Below are 8,059 nucleotides of genomic sequence, written 5' to 3'. Positions count from 1 at the left end.
ATTAAAATAACTTGATAATACTGATTCACCCCCCCTCTCAGTATTATTTCCAACAATTGGTATCAGAGCAGGTCCTTCAGAGAAGCTTGATCGCTTGAAGGAAGATCACTCATCATGAGCAACTACGAGAGGGAAGCATCAATCAGGCCACCAATTTTTGATGGGACAAACTTCAATTATTGGAAGGTAAGAGTTACTGCCTATCTTCAATCTCTTGGTACAGAAGTTTGGGATATCATAGATACAGGCTACACTTTTCCTTCAGCTACTCCTACAGATTCGACCGAAAAGAAGAAATATGAAACAAATGCTAAAGCAGTCAATACTCTGCTAGGATGCTTATCTGAAACAGAATTCGTGAAGGTTATGTAATATAAATCCGCAAAAGAAATATGGGACAAGATTGTCTTGAGCTACGAAGGAGATGAACAGGTAAAGCGTGCTAAACTTCAAACCCTCAGGATTCAGTATGAGAATCTCAGAATGTATAATGATGAAAGTGTGGCTAACTATTTCCTTCGGGTAGATGAGATTGTTAATTGCATGAAAAACTTGGGTGAAGAAATAAAAGAGGCTATTGTGGTTGAAAAAGTTCTAAGATCATTGTCCCCCAAGTTTGAATCTAAAGTGTCTGCAATAGAAGAAAAGGAAAATCTACGAATTCTTACTATGTCTCAGCTACACGGAATTCTAACTGCTTATGAAATGAGAAAGGGAGGTCCATCAGACAGAAGAGAAGCTGCTTTCAAGGCTTCAGGCAAAGGAGACTATTATGAAGCAAGTCACGTGCCAGAAGAAGAAGAAGAAGAAGAATCAAATTTTGTCAGAAATCTTCAAAGGGGTACTGGAAGGTTCAGAGGTTAGTTACCTTTTAAATGCTTTGCTTGTGGAAGAGTAGGTCATTATGCTGCAAAATGTCCTCATAAGGATAAAGGAAAGGAACCTGCTAGATGGAACAAGAAACAGATTGCAAATAAGAAAAGCTACTACACTCATGAAGATAGTGATGGTCTATCAAATAGTGATGAAGATGAACGAGGTAATGACTATAAACTTTTAATGGCATTTGAAGATGATGATTACATGGATGCTATAGATGTGGATAGCTTTTATGAAGAAATTTCTAGACTCAAGACATGTATAGAAGAAAAGAATAGGATCATTGATACTCTACAACTTCAAATTGATGAAAAAGAAAAATATCTTGAAAAGTTAGAAGGTGAAATTGTTGGTCTTAGAAAAGAGATTGAGAAAACAAAGGCTATTAATCTTAAGTTTTTCAAAGGATCTGAAACTCTGGATGAGATCATCAATGTACAACGTTCTCCTCTAAACAAGACAGGTCTGGGCTATAATGGAGAAACTTCTCAAGCATCCACCTCAAAGAGTTATCTTGATGCAGCAAGAAGGAATGAGCAAAAGCACAATGGAGATCACCAGGTAAAGCAGGGACCAATTACAAACAAAGACTATCAGGCAAATCAGGGGCAATCCGTCTTAAGGATGAACAAAAGCTACAACCAGCCACAGGTAAAATCCTCTCAATTTGCTTCAAGAATGAATGACAAAAGAAATTACAATCATTTGGCCAGAAGATTTGATAACCGTAGAAGTTCTTCAATGGACAATGCTTTTCTTGCCATAACTTTGGTCACAAAGCAGCTCAATGTGTTGCATATAAAACGATCATGACTAGAGAAGCTCAAAAACAAAGAAGTATGACCGGGATTACAAAAAGGACCTATAACAACTTTTCGGTTCTTGAAAATGAAGTTGAATGTTCTATTTGCAATAACTTTGGTCATGAAGATTCTGAATGCAGGAGCAGGTTTCAGCAGACAAAGGAACAAGCCTCAAGCACCAAAACATGGAGAATAAAGGAACCACAAACAGAAAGATGTGGGATAGCATTTTATGCAGAGGGACAAGAAAATCTATGGTACATTGACAGTGGATGTTCGAAGCATATGACAGGTGATAAAGAAAAACTTGAATCATATTCTGCTCTAGAAAAGGGAAAGAAAGTTTCTTTTGGAAATGATACTCCTGCAGCTATAAAAGAAAAAGGGACTGCTCAGTTAAAAGAAAAGGTCAAAGATGGAAATGTTTTGTATGTTGATGGATTGAAACATAATCTTCTAAGTGTCAGCCAGATGTGTGATCAAGGAACCGAGGTGATATTTAGAACAAATGGATGTCTTTTTCGTGATCTTGATACAGGTAAAACGGTGATCAAAGGTAAAAGAACTCCAAATAATCTATACATATTTGAAGAAGGACAACAACAATGCTATCTAAGCAAGGATGATGAACACTGGTTATGGCACCGGAGGTTGGGGCATCTAAGCTTTTCACAAATAAGGAAAGCATGCAAATATCAGGCAGTTCGCGGCCTTCCAGATATCAGAATTCCAGACAACACCATATGCAAATCATGTCAGTTTGGAAAGCAAACCAGAACTAACTTTCCAAAGAAGGAAGGATCAGCTAGCATGCCTCTTGAGCTTGTACATACAGATGTATGTGGACCATTCAGGAAAAGGACACCTCGAGGAGAAGAATACTTGATATTATTCATTGACGATTTCTCCAGGTTTGTCTGGTTAGGACTTATGAAGCACAAAGATGAAGCATTCGAAAAATTCAAATCCTTTAAAGCCTTGGTTGAAAATGAATCAGGATACAAAATTAAGTGCCTCAGATCCGACAGAGGTGGGGAGTTTACCTCAAATGAATTTTTCGATTTCTGTGAAGAACATGGGATAAGAAGAGAATTCTCTACAGCTAGAACTCCACAGCAAAATGGAGTAGTGGAAAGAATGAACAGAACAGTCCAACAAATGGCTCGTGCTATGCTTGATGAGTCTGGAACTCCCGCAACTTTCTGGGGTGAAGCTGCATATGCTGCGGTTGTTATTCTCAAGAAAACAAATGTCCGGGTGAACAGCACTCAAACTCCTCATGAGCTCTGGTATGGTGAGACTCCTTCGGTAAAGCATTTCAAAATCTTTGGGAGCAAATGCTATATTAAGAATACTGATGAGCAACTTGGCAAACTTGAACCTAGAGCAGATGAAGGCATTCTTCTTGGTTATTCTCCACACAGCAAAGCATACATGTGCTACAATAAAAGACTTGGAAGAATTGTTGACAGCATTGATGTAGTGGTTGATGAGAAGGGATACATTCCTAGGCAAGTCAATCATGAAGATATCGAAGAAGATGAAGACTACCCTCAAAGACAGAATGATGAAGAAGAAGAACCTCAAGAAGAACCAGAGGAGCATAGAAGGATAGAAGAGAAGACTCCATCCAGATATGTTCAGAAGAATCATCCAGAATCTCAGATTTTGGGACAGAAAGAAGCAGGTGTACAAACAAGAAGAACAGTTGCAGAAGCTTCAAGCTATTTGGCATTACTCTCTTCCACTGAACCACAAAATGTGAAAGAGGCATGCAAGGATGAATGTTGGGTGAAAGCAATGGATGAAGAACTTGAGCAGATCGAAAAGAACAACACTTGGGAGCTAGTTCCTAGACCAAAGGATAAGAATGTTATAGGGACAAAATGGGTCTTCAAAAATAAATTGAATGAAAATGGAGAAGTAATTAAAAACAAGGTCAGACTTGTTTGTAAAGGGTATGCGCAGCAAGAAGGAATAGATTTTGAAGAAACCTTTGCTCCTGTTGCAAGACTTGAGGCCATCCGAATGTTCCTTTCTCTCTCAAGCTTTCAAAACTTCAAAGTATTTCAAATGGACGTGAAATCAGCCTTTCTGAATGGAGACTTGGAAGAAGAAGTATACATTGAGCAGCCAGATGGTTTCATTCTTGGAAATGATCCAAATCTTGTATGCAGATTGAAAAAGGCTCTCTATGGTCTCAAACAAGCTCCAAGGGCTTGGTACTATCGTTTGGACAAATATCTTCATCAACAAGGTTTTTCAAAAGGATCAGCAGACAACAATCTTTATATAAAAGTTGAAAATGACAAATTGCTAATACTTGTTGTGTATGTAGATGACATTATCTTTGGCAGCAATGAAGAAGCTATGAGTCAAAGCTTTGCCTTGGTGATGTAGAAAGAATTCGAAATGTCCTTGCTGGGAGAACTGACATATTTTCTTGGTTTTCAAATCCAACAAAAAGAAGGAGGGATCTTTTTGTCTCAAACCAAGTATCTCAAGCAGATTTTGAAGAAATATGGCATGGAAGATGCAAAACTAGTATGTACACCCATGGTCACAGGATGTAGCCTCAGTGCAAATGATGAATCAGCAGCAGTGCATCAACCAACCTACAGATCTATGATTGGAAGTCTACTTTATTTGACAGGTACCTGACCAGACATCATGCATGCAGTGGGAATAGTTGGAAGATTTCAAGCAAATCCGAAGGAAACTCATCTTCAGGCAGTGAAGAGAATCTTTAAATATCTTCAAGGGACTCAAAATTATGGCTTATGGTATCCTAGAGATACAGATCTCACACTTCATGCTTATACAGATGCATATTGGGCAGGAAGCGTGGATGACAGGAAGAGCACAAGTGGTGGTGCGTTCTTTATGGGTTCCAGATTAGTATCTTGGTTCAGCAAGAAACAGAGTTCGATTGCCTTGTCTACAGCTGAAGCAGAATATGTTGTTGCTGCATCTTGTTGCACTCAACTCCTTTGGATGATGCAGACCTTGCAGGACTTTCAAATCACTTGTACACCACCTATCTCCATCTTATGTGATAACACAAGTGCAATCAGCATTTCAAAGAACCCAGTCATGCATTCAAAGACCAAGCACATACCGATCAAGTATCATTTTCTCCGGGAACAAGTACTTGAACAAAAGGTCAAGTTGGAGTATGTTCCTTCTAAGGAACAAGTTGCTGATATTCTCACCAAACCATTGCCCAGGGAGACCTTTGAATACCTCAGGCAAAAACTGGGGGTTGTTGTTGCATCATCTTGTTGAATCCCTTCTGATGGTTGGTTGTACGCAAGGCATATGCGTACATGTGCTGGGTTGCGGATTGGTTGAAGATCGAATGGCACAGGTTCAAGGGGAGCATATAATGCATTGTTGGCATTATGGAGGACGTACAGAAGGAGATCATGGATGCTGGTCTGAATATTGCTACAATATGTCTCTATCTCTTTCATGGTCATTTATGGTGTTTGGTGGATTATGGTTCTTCTTTGCAGATCTGGTTCATATTCAGGGGGAGCACGTTCTTAGGGGGAGCATAACCCTTTGCCCTTGATGTCAAAGGGGGAGAATGACGTTGAAGATTTTGAGGTTGCCATGAAGTCCAAAGGGGGAGATTGTTGGAATTATGATTCTGGTATGGCTCTATGTTACAGATGTTGTACTTGATGGCAATACCCTCAAGTGGCAATGCTCTGATTAGGCTCTCAAAATGTTGGAAATTAAGAAGTTTGCAAGAGATTAGTTCAAAAGGTGCGTACCCGCAGGTACGCCGTAAAGGGACTGCGGCCACACATGCAGGTCACACGTTCAGAAGGTGCGTACCCCCTGTTCACTTACTTCAAGGCAGAGAAGCGCGTTCACGTGGGGTTTCTTGTGTTTGGCCCGTGGTATTTAGCCCGCTGTTCCTGATTCTATGGTTTTGGCCCGTGGTATTGTTTTATATTATTATTATTATTGAGCCCCATGTTTTTGGGCCCCTTGTATTGGTTATCTATGGTATTGATCCATGATTTTAGGAAGAGCTTGCCTATATAAAGCAAAGGAGATCACTTGGCTAAGCATATTTTGCAAATTGAATATCTTAAGATCTGAAATATTGGGTTATTGTTTTAAAAGCTTGATCTATATAAAAGTGAAGTTGAAAGCGAATCTGTGAAGGGTGATCTCTCGAGCGCATGAACAGATCTGAGCATCTGACTATCTGTGGCACACTGGGGGACTGCCAATTCGGCCCTAATCAGAGGTACGTAGGTGACTAACGGTGCAAGTGCGTGAGTACGCAGAGCAGAAGAAGGAGAAGTGCGTGGGTACGCAGATCAGAAGAAGGCGCAGTGCGTGGGTACGCAGCGCGACAGAGGTTCAGGTGCGTAGGCACAGGGAAAGTACGCGGCGCTTCAGAAGCCGCAGGTGCGGAGGTACGCTGCGCGATAGTATCTGTGGGTGCGTGGCTACAGTAGCAGTATGCGGCGCGATAGTATCTATGGATGCGTGCCTACAGTAACAGTACATAGCGCGATTGAAGAGACAGTGCGTGGGTACGCAGTGCAGCAGAAGGCTCTATGCGGGTATACGCAGGGGAGAAGAAGGTGAAGTGCGTAGCCACGCCGGCCAGAGAAAGAAAAACTGCATATCTGTCTTAAGATCTTTTGTTGACTAAATTTTTCTGTTGATAAGGTGTTCTGGGTTTAGTTTACTGTTATTGTGGATCTCGTTACTGCATTTGACTGGGTGATTTACTTGTACTTGTTGATCTCTTGATGTTTATGGATCCAGTTTTAAAATTTATGAAAAGTGGTCCTTGAAAGAAAAGAAGTAGGGGGTTGTAGCTCCCTTCCAGGAGAGGCTGGAAAACGAGAGAGAGTTGTAGCTCTCTGCAGGTTGCAGCCTGCGTACTAGTAAAGGACTGCACCAGTACAAAACCATTGTAAAAGAAGTTTCTAATTTGAAAGAAGATAGAGACATATTGCAGCAGGTGGTTTTCACCCACATTGGGTTTCCACCTTACATCTAGTGTTCTTTGGTGTGACTATCTGTTTTCTTTGTTCATGCTCATTATTTTATGGTACTGACATGCAAAGATAATCCAAAGAATAAATAAGGAAGATTTATTGAAAGAACTTGATAATACTGATTCACCCCCCCTCTCAGTATTATTTCCAACATATATATATATATATATATATATATATATATATATATATATATATATATAATATATATATATATATATATATTTATTATTTTTTATTTAGTTATTAATATATATGTCATCAAAATTCATAATAATATTTCAGATATATATATAAATTTACAAGAAAATCTTATATTATAAATATAAATATGAAGTTATTAGAAATATATAAATGAGTAGAGATGTTATAATTATAAAAAATTGTTTTATTATATTCCTCCTTAAAGGTTATGAGTTTGAATCACTAATGGGCAGGATATGTTAAATCATTGTAAATTAAGTAGTCTAGTAGTCTAGTTGTCGCAAGAAGGGGTGTCCTACAAACAAGTGGTATTAAACATGAATTTAATGTATGTTTACCTCATAACCATCTTATTATTATTATTATCATGAAATATTGTGGACTAAATCTATGCAGAGTAATACAAAAATGGTTGTTTATAATTTGTTATCACATGATGATTACAAAAAATCTAGTATAGTGCATATTAATACTATAAAATAAGTGTGTTTGGTTATAATTTTGTAGGAATACTACCCACATCATTGCCATAATATGAAATATAAAATTGAAAACATACATTGCAAAAACTAGATAATTAAGACCTTCAGCAAGTACTCATTATTGATTCTAGTGCATCTAGAGTAGTTATTGTTATATATTTCGATAATGTGTGGGATATTGCTCTTGGGGGAATTGAAGGAGAGCGCACCAAAGATTTCATTCCTAAATATCTTGAAGGGCCACTTTACATGCTAGGATGTGCATAGTTACATGTTACCAAATATTTGAGAGGCCCAACCAAGTGGTAGCATTCAAAAGTCAAAGTTATTGAAGGTGATGTTGCATATCATCATGTAGCAGTTGTTTTTCTTCTTTGGCCTTGAATTCTATGATATTTAGAACTTATATACAATTGATAACAATGAGGTCAACATGGGATGCAATTTATCGAGCTCAAATAGGTTTATGTTTACATTTTCTTTACCCTAGTCCAAAGGAATTAGAGCTCTTTGACTAGACAATGGAGGTAGAACAAGTGAACCATGGATAGTGTTGAAAGGAGCACAATGAAGACACCAATATAGAATAATGTGGAGAGTTATAAAAATAACATGATCATGAGTCTAGGAGGAAGGTTCCCCAACTTCAATTGTTTTAGGA

This window comes from Pinus tabuliformis, chromosome 4_1 (genome assembly GCF_031772625.1).
Source record: "Pinus tabuliformis cultivar Carrire ecotype Pingquan chromosome 4_1, CPIR1, whole genome shotgun sequence".
NCBI classification, from domain to species: domain Eukaryota; kingdom Viridiplantae; phylum Streptophyta; class Pinopsida; order Pinales; family Pinaceae; genus Pinus; species Pinus tabuliformis.
Note: the sequence above shows the minus strand (reverse complement) of the source record.